Source organism: Balaenoptera borealis (assembly GCF_965194805.1).
Source record: "Balaenoptera borealis genome assembly, chromosome: 12".
NCBI classification, from domain to species: Eukaryota; Metazoa; Chordata; class Mammalia; order Artiodactyla; family Balaenopteridae; genus Balaenoptera; species Balaenoptera borealis.
Window position 1 is genome coordinate 102836632 of NC_138869.1, and position 15069 is coordinate 102851700.

Here is a 15069-nt window from a genome sequence, read left to right on the forward strand (position 1 = left end):
AAATGCTGAGTAATTAAAACGGTACACATCTTACTGTTTTACCTAAAACTTCCTAAAAATCTCTTAAAGTGTTATGATTTGTGAATCCTATAATAAGTTCTGTAATCTTAAAAGATAAGTTCTATCTTTAGAGATCAGCAGCCAGATGAATTGTGCTCAATTTGTGCTCTTCCCCTCGACACCAAGTCCTGGTGGGCATGGGGCGTACGGTTGTGGTGTCACTGCAAGCTCCCTGTGCATTCTAGGGAAGGAATTCTCACCTGCTCCCACACAAGCGAACAGGAGGACGTGCAGGAGGATCCCACTGGTGCCTTCTTCAGTCTGTCAAAGTGGAACTGAACGTTGTGTAAGATCTTACCTGTTGTTAGGGTGTGTTGTTGCTCACGTTGTTTCACTAGAATTAAGACCAATGAGTAGAAGTGATAAGGAAGTAGGTTTAAGTTCTATAAAATAAAGAGCGTTCCAACCATTAGAGCAGTTGTAGAGTATCACGTACTCTAGAAGAGATTTTAGCAATGGCAAGGAAATTAAACAGGTGACGTCTAGTTTGCCTTTTGACTGGAAATGCTATGATTCTATGGGAGAAGGTATCCCTAAAGCAGATGTTTTTCTTTAATTGATAATCTTTAATTCTATTGACAATCACACCTTTAAAAGAGAAAATGAAGTCTTTTAAAGTAAAATGGAAAGGCCTGGTCACAGATAAAGTAATTCAATCCTGTAACCTGGACTCATTGTGCGCCTTGTGTGTTTTGATCAAGGCAAATGTGGTTCCAGCCTTGTGAACCACACAGAACAGTGGGATCTAGCCGTGGACGGTGAATCTGGTAGACTCGAACTATACATACAAATAAATGTCTGAAAAATTTGGAAGTTAAGACATTCCAAGGCTGCAAGGGAGGGGGGAAATTTTAATCAAAGTGGCCTCTGACGTATTTCTGAGATCCCTTCATACACTGTGCCTTTTATCATCATCCTTGGTTGGCTGCAGTTGTCAAATCTGAGTGCTGACAAGACTGGTCTTAAGAGAGAGAGAGCTCCAAGTTCCATGTCCAAGCTGCCCATGTGCATCGGAAAGCACAAACCCTCCTTTCTCTCGTCAGTTACAAGTTTACTGCGGGCCTGATAGAATGACTGTGGACTGTGGGAATTCATTTCCGAAGCAGGAAGTGAGACCAGGAGGAAGCCCAGCAAAGCTGATGCGTGTCGTGGTAACTAAATCCACGTCTGGGTTTAATCAGAGGACACTGGTGAGTCATGAGTAGGAGAGCAGGGCTCCTCACGGCAGTAATCAGCAGCAGAAGCCCACATCAAAATGCAGCATCCGTGCTTGACTTCCTGCTCTCCATTGTTCCGCAGACATTCTTAGCCGGAGTAGAAGATGCAGCAGAGATGGTTGATGCTTCAAGTCCTTGTTTTCACGATCCACAGCTTTCACAGAAGTGCATGCCTCCAAGCCACAAAGACAGCACGGCACAATAGTATTTACCCAAAGAGCAATGACTTTGATGGCTTTGGACCCACGATATTGATGCTTGTCTGTAGCCTCCTGCTCCAGCAGCTCTGTGATGAGACCTGTGGGAGGCGCTGTGTTTCCCCCTTGTCCATGTTGGCATCTTGCCTGGCTGAGGGGGCATCCCTCCCTCATGTGTGTTATCTCTCTCCCCAAGATCTCAAGGGGACTCCAAGGCGACTTTGCCTGGGGCTTTGCATTTTGAAAGTCTGCCCCTGGAAAACGTTATCTTTCTGTGGCACATGGGCCTCTGTGGGAAGTGTTCTTCTAAGGAAAGCAAGTAATTCTTATTCATCACAGAATGCTGCCTAACGTACCAACTATGAAGTGTATTTCAGCCAAATTACTGTACATGGAGTTACAGAAGGAAAGTTAAAGCTAACATTCCAAAACTACAAGCAGGAGACTACATGTAGTGTTACTGTTCTACAAGAACATAAGTGGAATAGAGGCTAGAAAAATTGCCATGTTAATTTTTAGGCCATTTTTCTATTCCATGAACTAAATCTGTACTTAACATCAAATTACTGAGCCGGTTTTGGTATTTGGAATACTAGTTGGCAAACAGCCTATTGTCATGTCCTTACTCAAAATGAAGTTTTTGTACCCCTTTTGAATTTAGCCATAAATTTTAAATTATATCACTTCATTTGGGATTTGAAATTTGAATTATTAGAGCTTTAAAATCTATTTAAATGTAGATATATTCTTATAGTTTCCTTTATTTTCCATGTTCATTAATACCTCAGTGGTTTCCTATAATCAGAAAAAAAGCATCATTGGTGGCTTAGGTAAATTGGTAATTTTATTTAGTATTTCCTAATAATAAAAATTAATACATAACATTTAATAAATGTTTACCCAAGAAAGCCTGTAATTTTATACCCCCAGTATAATGGGATGGGCTAAAGAAGGCATTTCTTTTCTCCACTCTGGGACAAAATGCAGCCCCTTATCATTAATAAAAAAGTTTAAAACAACAAATCTAAAAGTCAATTCTTGATCAAAATCAAATGTGAGGAGAATTCGCCCTTCAAATGACTGGTGACGAGTCACTTAGCAATCCCCAGCTCAATGGGCAGTTTTTGTTCACAATTTAGGGCAGCAGTTCTGTTCTTCTTGCAGGACATTCAGTTCTGGAAGAAGAATGCCAATGCAAGTCCTAAGTAGGAGACTGTACTGCTTGTTCTTCTTGTACAACAAAAGGGATCATTCTGTGGATAGAGAAGGTTATTCTGAACAGGTGTCTCCTGGACATTTGAAAGATGGCAACTTTTCTGCTCTATGAACTTTTCATAAGCTCTTTGACATAGAGATGTTTGCAGAGCTGTTTGTTTTTCCTGGTTATACTATTTCTTGTGTGGATCGACATGTTGACACGAGGAAAGCATCCTGATCACGTAATTGCATCCAGAACAAATACTCCTGTGACCCACCCCCCCAGCTGGCATGAGTTTACAGCATCCAATTTGCACTACCTAAAGGAGGACCGCCTTACTTCAAAGGGAAATAGAGAATGTTTTACTTTAGATATAGTTCTCAAAACAAGTCTTGGTGTATCAACAGTAATTAGAGATAGAGAGGGAATATTAAAAAGTTCCCTTTGCCTGTTCCCATTTGTTCTTTACTTTTAGTTCCTTTTTTTCATTGCAGACTTAAGTAACACAATGGGAAATTGTCCTGATCTCCCACGAAACTATAAATGGTCTGCAAACCCTCGAACAAAAAGGAAAGAAAAGAGTATCAGAGGAAAGGGTTTTAAGTTAAGGAATCAATTTTGCTGTGGTGGAAAAAAATAGTTTTGTGTTCAGGAAACTTCTGTTCTTGTCCATAATGCTGTCAGTGGTCCTTCATGCTCTTCCTAATATCCCAGTGAAGAATCACTGGGTGGCAGTGAGCACCATTAACCTAATGACTTGGAGTGCTTTGCCCTGGGCCACAATTTCCATTCTTACTTTCTCAGGACATAATTTGGTTTAGCCATGACTTAATTTCTTTAGAGGCTTGAGCCCAGGGGCCTCCACAATAATTTCCATGTCCACAGCACCATGTTGTTGGTAAAAAAAAACATCCAGGGATAACCAATAGACCGTGCTATACTTTATTAATAAAACTTTAGACTGAGTGCCACTGACAATTTTATTCCACAACTGCTCCCTCCAGTAGGTATTTCTACACTTAATAATTAGATCTGTCATTGAAATATAAAATAAATAAATAGCTAATAACAATTTTACCATCTCATTTTTGTGTTGGGGGTACAGCATAAGAACAAAACTTCACAGTCGCAAACATTTACATTTTGAAGTAACTCACAGAAGAGTTTCTTACGTGCCACTAACATGCTGGCAGTAACAGTATCTGTGCTTTTATTTTATATTATACTGTTTAAGTTCAACTTGTCTTTTTATCAGTGCCTTGGCCTGAGAGTAAATGATTCCAAATCTGCATTCCCTTAGACGATGCACAGAACATTTGAGAATGGCTTTCACATTCTGATAAACTTGCAATTTTATTTAAACAAATTCTTCTCCTCCAGTTGCCTACAGAGCAGCTTTTGTGCCCTTTTGTTTTTTGCAGTGGACATATTGCAGATCTCCAATTACGTCCCAGTGGACCACCCACCACAAGCGGGTTTTGTCCCGCTAGCACACCAGCACTGCCAGTCTCATGCCTCCTGGAGACTGGAGAGAGGGCTTTGTCTCAGCCCCAGTCTCCACTGGCCCTGCATCTGTGCTTTTCCTGACATAGAACAAGCTAATCAATTACCCCAAACCACTTAGGAGTAAATACATTGTCTAACCAAATAATCGTTAGGTGGTAAAAAGAAAACATCATAATGTTCTTTTGGATAGGAAGTTGACAGCTTCCAGACAAATGTAGAGCTTTGTCAGGATGTGAAATTGTAGTAATGAAGCAAACAACTTACCTTTGAAAAGAAGCAACTAAATACAATAGGGCAGATGATTCCAAGTACTCTCATGAATCTTTGAGTATTTACAGTCAATACCTTAAAGTTAGCACTTCTTTTGTAATCTTCTGAAATAGATAATATGGTTAGTAAAGCCTCTTGTTAGTAATGCAGCATTTGAAAGCGCTGTTTATATATGGCTTGATGTAACATATATCAAGGTAAATTGTGGATTGAAAATAAATACATTGTTTTGGGTAAATAATGCAGGTTCTGACTCTTTGCTTTAAATTCTTTTCCCAGGTAAGTCTGGTTTACATGAGTATGATTTCTGGAATGATGTCCTACTCTGTATTCCAATTTCTTCTTGGTACTTTTCCTGCAAAAATAAGGATAATTCCTTAAATTTCAATAAATCAGATGCTATTTCAATTGGTATGCGAAAGTACTTTGAAAATATATCCCCATTGTTATAGTTACCACTTACCATAAATTTGTAACTCAAATTTTTGAAAAATGAACAGCCCCTAAAATTTTATGGGTTAATGGAATAGCAGAATAAAAAGTAAAAGAATCAAATTGTTTCAACTTATTAGTTTGCCTTCACTAACATTAGACTGAATTGTTCTTTTTTTCATCAATAGAAATATACATAACCCTGGGTTTGTATTTCAACACAAAAATATGGAAAGAATTTTGGGTTTATGTATGAAAAATATTTTAGCTCTTTCAAATATATATTATTTAGGATGCAACAAAAATATTAGTAGCTTCTTAAAACAATGGGTAACAGAGAACCATAGTTAAAGATAAACATAAAATGTGTTAGCTGACTTCAACCATTCCTGCTTTCCATTATGACTCAAGAAGCAATTTTATTCCTTAGTAATTGGATCATTTTGAATCATACACCCACAATTAGGATGAAAAATATGAGATTATTAAATTCATGCTCTTTTTATGGATCAGAATTAAGTATTACTATTACGTATAATAGAGACAAACTGATACCCTAATACGCTTCCTCCTACTCCCTTGACTCTACAATCTGCTCACCTCCAACACCGTGTGCGCACACACACACACACACACACACACACACACACACACACACACACACACTCCAGGATCAGGATTGTTTGATCAGTTTTTGATCAGAATTGATGAGTTTTTTATCTTGCAGTGTTTTAAGGCATTTATTGTGGGACAATTAAAAAAACAGCTGGTGTTTTGTAGTTTGGAAAGAACTGATGGTAACAGTATGCCTGCACACATACACGCAAGTCCAGTTCCACTATTGGGTTCCATGATTTTATCACCACTTAGGGAACCATCAAAATAAGTTCTTACCCATTCTTTATGTAAAATTGAAATATAACAAATATATGGAAATGTACATGAATCATAACTGTATAGACAGATGGCATATAAAGCCAGCAGCCAGATAAAGAAATAGAATAAACCCAAAAGTTTTCCTTATGCTCAGTATTTTCCGTAACAGTAGTCATTATCCTGATTTCTAACACCATAAATTGCTTTTGCCTGTTTTTTGAACTTTATATAAATGGAAAACTTCGTAATGTGCACTTTTTGTTTAAAGCATCTTTTGCTCAATCTGTTGTTTGGGGGATACATCCATGTTGTTGCATATAGCAATCATCAACTCTTTCTCAATGCTCTGATAGTATTCCATTCCATGATAATATAACAATTTATCTGTTCTACTTTGGGGCAGTTTTCATCTTGAGCTAATCAAAATCCTGCTGCCGTGAGATTTTATACAGATGTCTCTGGTTGATTATATATCAGATGAATATCTAGGAGTGGAATTGCTGAATCATACAGTACTCTATATAATCACTTTTAGTAGATGCTGCAAGTGTTCTGCAGAATGGCTGTGCCAATATAGACTCCCATCTTCAGTCCCTGAGAGTTCCAGAAGTCCTCACCAGCACCGATGATCTGATTGCTCATTTTAGCCAGTGTGACATATGTGCAGTGGTATTATGTTGTGTTTTGAAGTATTTCCTTCAAAGCTAATAAACTGATGATTTAAACAATATTTTTTGGCAGTTTTTTAAATCGTTTTTATGGTAAAGTTCCCCTTCAAGTATTTTGCCATCGTTCTGTTGGACTGTGAAGTCTCTTTCCTATTGACATGTAGGAGTTTGTTATAGAGTCAGAGTATGAGTCCTTTATTGGGGATAAACACTTCAAATATATTCTCCCTCTCTAGAGCTTGCATTTTCCCTCTCTTAATAGTGGCTTATGAGAAAAAATAATTCTTAACTTCAAAGTACTCCAGTGGCTCATATTTTCCCTTCAGAGTTAGGAGTTTCCATGTATTGTTTGAGAAATCTTTGCTAAATCAAATATCATGAAGACAGTCTTTTATCTTTTCTACTAGAACTTGTATTGCTTTACCTATCACGTTAAGATCTAGAATCTACAGTGTATATTTGTGAGATAAGGATTAAGATGCATCATTTTTCCATATGCTCTCTAATGACTCAGCATTATTAATTAAGAGGACTGTTCTTTTACTACCACACTGAAGTTTTGCTGCCTTTATCGTAAATCACATGACTGGGTATGTGTGGGTCTGTCTCTGGACCTTCTATTCTGTTTCATTGTCTATTTGTCTTTCCATCAATGCAACATTTTTATTACTGTAACATTTTAACATGGTCTCATGTTAGGTCCTGGCAGTCCTCTGGCTTTCTCCTTCTTAGTCAAGACTGTCTTAGTTATTCTTGATGCTTTTATTGCTTCATAAATTTTAGAACAAACATTTTAACTTGTACCAGCACATACGAACACCTAAAGCCCTGCAATGTTATATTCCTCCACCCTGTAGGTCTTCTTTAATTTTCTCAGTAATGTTTTGAAGTGTTCTGTGTAAAGGTCCATCATTTATTCATTATTTTAGCATAACTATTTGATGATTTTTCATGTCATGGTAAATGACATTTTAAAATTTTTATTTTTTAATTTATTTATACCTGTATATAGAAATATTATTCTCTACTTTGACTTTTTATCGTCTGATCTTCTTTTAATCCCCTTATTAGTTTTACTAGTTCATTTGTGGATTATATGTGTACAATCATGTCATCTTTATTTCTTCTTTTCTAATTAGTTTCCTTTCGATTTTCTTTGTTTCCTACATTAGGTAGGACCTCCGTGAAAATGTGAATGGGAGTAATAATAGTAGGAATCTCTGTCATGTTTCTGAGCTGACAGAAAATATTTCAGTATTGCATTATTAAACATTATGCTCCATACAGTTTTGTTGTCAATACATTTGTCAGTTGAGAGAAGTTTTTTTCTATCCCTACTTGTCAGGATTGTTATTGTGAAAGAGTGTCGAATTTAATCAATTTTTTGCATCTGTTGTAATGACCATATACATTTTCTTCTTTTTCCTATTAATGTGATAAATTGCCATGGGTTTTCAAATGTTAAGATAAACTTGTCTTCCTAGAAAAAAGAAAAAGGCCTAAATTGTTCATGGTGTATTGCCATTTTTGTGTATCTTTGCATTTGACTTTCTAACATTTTAAGATTTTTGTATCTATGATAATGAGAGAGATTTTTCTTCATTATAATCTCCTTTTTGTTTTTCATATCGAGGTTATGCTGACCTCATAAAATGCTTTGAAAAATTTCGCTTTTGAGTATTTTGAGAATTAACTATTGAAGTGATCTGGGCTTAGGTTTTGCTTTGTGGAAAGGTCTTTAACTATAGATTCAATTGTTTTCATTGATGTAGAATAACTCAGATTCTCTATTTTTTCTTATTATGTTACTTTTGGAACGCTTCTTATCTAGGAGTTTTTCAACGTGTTCTGAATTTACAAATATACTGATACTAAAGTTTCTCACGAGGCCCTCGGTTTAAAATATTTTCTTGTTTTGTGGTTGCTTATACCTTGATACATAGGTTACTTGAAGTATTTTGCTTCATTTCCAAACTGCTGGACATTTCCTAAAAATTGTTCTGTTATTGATCTCTAGCTTCCCTTCACTGTGGTCAAAAAAGTGTATGAATGGTTTTGGTCATTAGAAAGGCCATGAAGTGTACATTACCACACTGTATGTGATCAGTCTTGGTGAGATCCATGTGGTCTTGAAATGTAAACTTTGTTTTCTGTTGGGTGCAGTGTTCTAGATGTGTTACTTAGATCAAGTTTGTTAATCATGATCTTCTATATTCTTACTAATACGTGTCTGTTTCTACAATCAGCCTTTGGCAGGAATTATCCCATTTGATTCACAAATAATCCTATGAGATCAGTATTTAAAGATGAGAAGTCTTATGTACAGAGTTTCATTCAATTGAACAAAAGTACTGAAGCCAATGAATGGCAAAGCTGAGTCTCAGACATAAGTTTCTTTGTCTGCAAATTTTCACTTCTTTTTCTTCCACACAACACTGCCTCCCTCCATTGCTAAGTAGATGTATTTTAGGGTATCTGTGCAGGCCATGATACATTCTGTTTTTCTGAGAAATGCCTCTCTTTTATAGGGACTGACGTATGGCAGCTGTGTTCTTAATGTACTCCTGACCTGTGGGTGATTGGAAGAGAGATGAGCAATACTTGACCAATGTTGGGTCCCCAAAATCTATCTCTTGGAATGTTTTATTTGAGATAAGTTCACACTAATAGTTGGAAGCTGTGTCAAATGAAGGACAGCATGATAGCATAAAGGTCAATACATTTTTGCTACCCAGGTTTGCCCTGGTTTCCATACTTCTTACTGTCTGTTTGCATTTCCATTAGCTAATTTATAGTGATTTATTTTACTAGCAGCTGGATGCTCTAATCTTTGCTACAACTCTGCCTTCCAGGCATTTGCCAGTTTTTATTTGTGTGCTGTGTTCATATCGAGAATATATAAATAACTTCTTTAAGTCAATAACAAAAAGAGACACCAGTGGAAATACGGGCAAAAGATTTGATCAGGTGGTGATAAGATGGTCGTATTCAATTTCCAAAAATCTATCAAGCTGGATCCTGTGATTTCTGTACTTTTTTCTGTGTATTATACTTAAATACAAAAATATTCTTTAAAACTTTGTTAGTACCTGATTCACATTGCTGTACACCTGAAACTAACACAACATTGTAAATCAACTATACTCCAATCAAAATTTTTTAAAAACCCAACTTTGTAAGTACTTTCTAATGGACTTAAAATTTATAGAATCATCTAAAATCATATAACCTGGCCCCGTAAAAAATTGTCATCAGAAACATAAAACATAATTCAGTGAAACTTGGAGCTTCCTATGTTACCTGCTGGTAAAAATTAATTTGGGAGAGTTATAGAACTTATACTCTATGTTTTATTATAATTGCACAATTCAGATCTGTGGTAGATAAACTCAGAAGTGACCCTCATTGTCTGGTAAGTTTTTTTTAGTAATTTCTTTCCTTTGAGTGAGGGCAGGACTTGTGATTCACTTCTACCAAGAGAATATGCCAAAGGCAATGGGATGCAACTTCTATTATTATGTTACATTTCTTAGACTCCATCTCGCTAGTAGACATGCTCTGAGATTTTCTCCCTTTCTGGCTTTGAAGAAAAAAGTGACCACGTTTTCAGGCCCACATGTCAGAAAGCTGCAGGTGGCCTCTGGCCAAATGCTAGGCCCTCAGTCTTAAAATTGCAAGGAAATGAATTCTTTGAACACTGGACTAAGCTAGTAAGTGGACCCTTCCCCAGTCAAGCCTCCAGGTGAAAACAATCCTAGCCAACACTTCGATTGGAGCCTTTAGAGGACCCAGTTAAGCTATGCTTGGACTTGTAACCCACAGGATATGTGAGACAATAAACGTGTTTTTTTCTAAGCTCCTGCATTTGTGATAATCTGTTATGAAACAAGGGGTGACTAATGTAAGACCCAACTTCAACTTTGCATTTATTGGCTCATTAGTTGTGAGAACTTCAGTGCTTTTTCTTTTCGATTTCTCAATTTTGAGTTTAAAAAGTTAATATAATATTTAATAATTTTTGTTTTCTGCTTAAAGTCTTACTTCCCCCAAAAGTTCACAATAATGATATAATAGTTATTGCTTATGCAATGAAATAACTACTGATGAATTATATAATATATATTTGCCATGAACATAGAAACCAGTTAAAAATCTGAAACCCTAGTACAAAAATTTCTTCATATCCTTGCTTGCCTAAGCAAGAGCTGTTCATCTTCCTCTGCCATGCCCATGTTTGAGCCAAGAGCCACATCCTGGCTTTAGTATTTTCAAATTGCAACATCATGGGTAAATATGAAATGTTGCAGTTAATGTCCTGTATCATGGAAGAAAATTAACTTATGAGTAAATCATTTTTTAAAAATTTTACTTTTATTGCTGCTGAAAATAGTTTAAAATTCTAAATAAAATTAATATATATTTATGTTAGTTATGAGCCCACGTCTGAAATGGAGTTCCTTTAGGTTATGGAGACCTGAACTTAGTCGTATTTCAGGTCTGGCCTTAGATGAACCAAAACATCTAAACAGCAGTTCTTGGAAATCAAATTTTTCTCCTCTTTAACCATATTTACCTTTATCGAATGCAAGCCCCGAGGACATTAGGTAGAGTTCTGGCGGGAAGTATTGACTCATTCCAGACTTTCCTGTGGGTCTTTACATTGGCTGATATATACGTACCCCAGGTGCACAGTTGAGTTAATTACACCCATCCATTCATGGCTACCCATCACCATTTGACCATGCAAAGCCCTTTCTTTCTTGTTTGAATCATTTTTACCTCTTATTTTCATTCTGCTGTTCTGCTTTCCTTCCCACATGCAACCATTCCGTTGTGTTTGATGTGCATTAAATCACACTCAGTGTGTTTCTTCCTTTTTACACTCAACACCACCACAAGCAATAGTACTGTGGTGAGTTTGCACACTTATTTCCTTTATGAACCTGCTTGAGAATCTCACTGGTGTATATTCTCAGCTACACTATGCTTGAATTTAATTTCTTGTGTGTTACTGAACACTATGCAGAGTGATGATCAGTCCACCCTCACACCAGCGATGCATGAGGGTATGAGGGCCTCATTACCCTCACATTCCTTCTAATATTTGGCATTATCTGCTTTCCACTTGTTCTCATCTTAAGAGCTTTAAAGGGATCTCACTGTTTTAATACGCATATTTCTAATGGCAAATGGATTTGTGTATATCTTCATATGCTTATTTGCTTTTTAGGTTTCTTCTTTTCCCTGTTTACATATATTGTGCCCATTTTCCCATTAAGCTTCTCTTTCTTTTTCTGTTGTTTTACAAGAATCTCTTATCTAATCTAAATATTTGTTCTTTGTTGATTTTAAATATTGCCAATACCTTTCTCAAATCTGTCATTTTTTCCTGTTTCCTTTGTACATGGTGTGCTTTGTTGAGCTGAAATCCTTTAATATAATCAAATTCATTAATTTGCAATAAAAACATAAAAATTATAAAATCTGTGCAAAGAATATGTTCCTAAAGAAGAAATTAAGAAAGATCACAGAGAAATCCACTTACAATAGCATGTTTAACACACTGCTTTCTGGTTTTGATTAATCCAGAGAAAACAAATAAGTAAAGATATAAACAACTTAGTGTGACCAATAAGGTATTTATGAGTGTACCAAACTTTACATCCCAATAACTTATTTATTTTTATTGAAGTATAGTTGATGTACAATGTTATGTGAGTTACCGGTGTACAATATAGTGATTCACAATTTTTACAGGTTATGCTCCATTTATAGTTATTATAAAATATTGGCTATATTCTCTGGGTTGTACAATATGTCCTTGTAGCTTATTGTATACATCCCAATAATTTATAACATGCCTGCTTTTCAATTGCACATGGAACATTCACAATTGACTATGTATTATGTCACAAAGAAAATCTCAATACATTTTGTAAAGTATAAGTGATTCAAATATAATTATCTGTTCAAAGTAACTAAATAAAAAATAATAAAGTAAATAATAAATAAAAGTAAATAAAGTAAATAATAAAAGTAAAAAGTCTTTAACTTAGACTTTTTTTTTAAAAAAAGCAGGTGTCAAGTAAATTTTGGGAGACAGGGGTTAATTAAATCAATATTGCAGAATTCATAACACTAACCATAATGAAAACTGTATATCAGAACCTATGGGAAATAATTAAAGTAGTGATCAGAGAAAAATCTAAAGCTTCCAAATTTTATATAACTGAAAATTCAATAATAAAAATAAGTTAAAAAAAATAAAATTTCGTATAAAATGTTGAGGAAAGAAGGTGGAGCAATTTGACCAACAAAATAAATATTTAGTGTTGGATTATAACCCAAAGAATAAAATAAATGTGCATGAGTAAATATTGGTATACTAAGTGGACACATAAACAAATGGAGTATAGAAAGCAAAAAGTAGTAACTTGTCAGAGAAGAAACTTGCTGATACCAGCTTAACCAAGTGACCAAGGTTACCACCACCAGTGATAATATATAAGGAGATCAAGTTCTACGCCTAATATAATGCGATGAGAAGAGTATAGCACTGTATGGTATTCTTACCTCAAATCCTTAGTATCAGTTCAATCACAGGAAACATACATCAGACAAGCCGAAAATGAGGGAAATTTTACAAAATATCTGACCAGTCCTCTTCAAAAGTGTCAAAGGTCATGAGAGACCAGAAAATACTCAGAACAATCACAGATTGGAGGAGACTGGGGAAACATGGCAACTAAATAAATGAATGGGATATGGTATCTTGGATTGAATTCTGGGGAAAAAAAGGAATTTGGTGCAAACCTGGGATACCTCATGTACATTCCTCTGTTTTGATCATTGTATCATGGTTATGTAAAGTGCTAACATTAGGGGGAGCTGCATGAAGAGCACATAGAAGTTCTGAACTCTTTTTGCAACTCTTCCAAAAGTCTAAAATTATTTCAAAATAAAAGGTATTTTTTTTTAATTGAGGAAAAACTTTAGTGTAAAATATGAGTAAAATAATATAGGCGGGGGGCTTTTGAAGACAGGTGGTATTTTAGTTCTTTCATGTTTACTGGCCTGTTCGAGTTTTCCTTTCTTTTTTTGGAGGGGGGCATCAATTTTGGTATTTTTAGTCTTTCAAGTTTATGAAATTACTTATATATTCTTATTTTTTATAATACTCTTTTATGTTAAATTTCTGTTATGTCTAGAACTATTTTCCCCTTGTCATTCTTTGTTTATTTGCATCTTCTTTTCTATTTTTCTTAAACATCATGGTAGGGATCCACTTCTCTTACTAACCTTTTCAAAGAAGTTTTTGATTTGTCCAGTCTCTGCTGTATTGTTATTGTTGTTCTTTTATTTCACTGATTTATTTTTCTCTTTATTATCCCCTCTTCTCAGGTTTATTATTTACCTTTAATATTGTAATTAAAGGTAAATAATACCATTAATAATATTATTACTACATTTATCATGCCTTTATTACTACCTCTTCTCATGTTTTGGGGGGAGTTTGCTTTTTTTCTAACTTCTTTCAGACTTAGTTGTTTCCTGAGAAATCTTGTATAGATTATTCAAGAGGAACCTTGTAACAGCAATAATTCTACTGCAGAGTTCAAAATAGGCCCCATTTTTGCTTTCCCAAGTGAAGTGCTAGTTTTCTTATGCAACCTGAGTTCTTGGCTGCCTTTTCAAATGATTGGATGGTATCTATTCTGCTCGATATATCAACTTATGTGTTACAATACCATCATGGAAGGATCCATTTCTGTCTGTTTTGCAGTAATCTTAGAAAGGAAGGGACATCTAACTTTCCTTTGTGTCTTCCTCCATATCAAACTCCATATGAGATTGTTTTCTGTCTTTTTCTCAGATACAAGTCTTTATTTTTTATTCTTAGACAGTTCTGCCCATCTTGAAACAGTATTTAGTGTAGATACTGAAAAGCAGGACATGGGTCCTTCCCAGATGTTTTAATATGGAGGTCCCTCCGATATGCCTTTGACATTGATGAACTGCTAGAACTCTATGAAGGAGGAGTAAAAAGTTTAGAAACTACCCCTTGGCAGGCGCTACTTCATCTTCTGCCATGAAGAAAGTATTGAAAGATTGAAAGAAACCTACTTTTCCCACTCAGCTTCCCCTGAGATCTTTCCCCAATGCCATTACGTATGTAATAAATTTTAAACAGAAATTAACTTTTAAATAGAAATTTCAATAGTGAAATTTTTACAAAGTGAAACAAACAAGGTTTGAGGCATTAATCACTTAGAAGAATGAATATGAGACACACAGAGAAAATGCATATTTCTCTAGAACATTGACCACTAGCTAGAATTTCCAAGAGCTCTGTTTTGAATCAAGTGAACCTGAATTGTTCTTCTTTAACAGCAAAGTGAGAGGATTGAAAGAACAAAAGGATGGCAGGAAGGAAGAAAGAAGGAAAGAGGCCTCTATGTGAAAATGCATCATGTTAATACAATCCCAGCAGACTCTTAATAGTTTTATAACTACAGCAATAGCTGCTGATAAAATATTTTAGCAAAATCTGAACATTTCTTTTTTTTTTAATTGAAGTACAGTTGATTTATAATGTGTTAGTTTCTGGTATACAGCAAAGTGATTCAGTTATATATATATATATT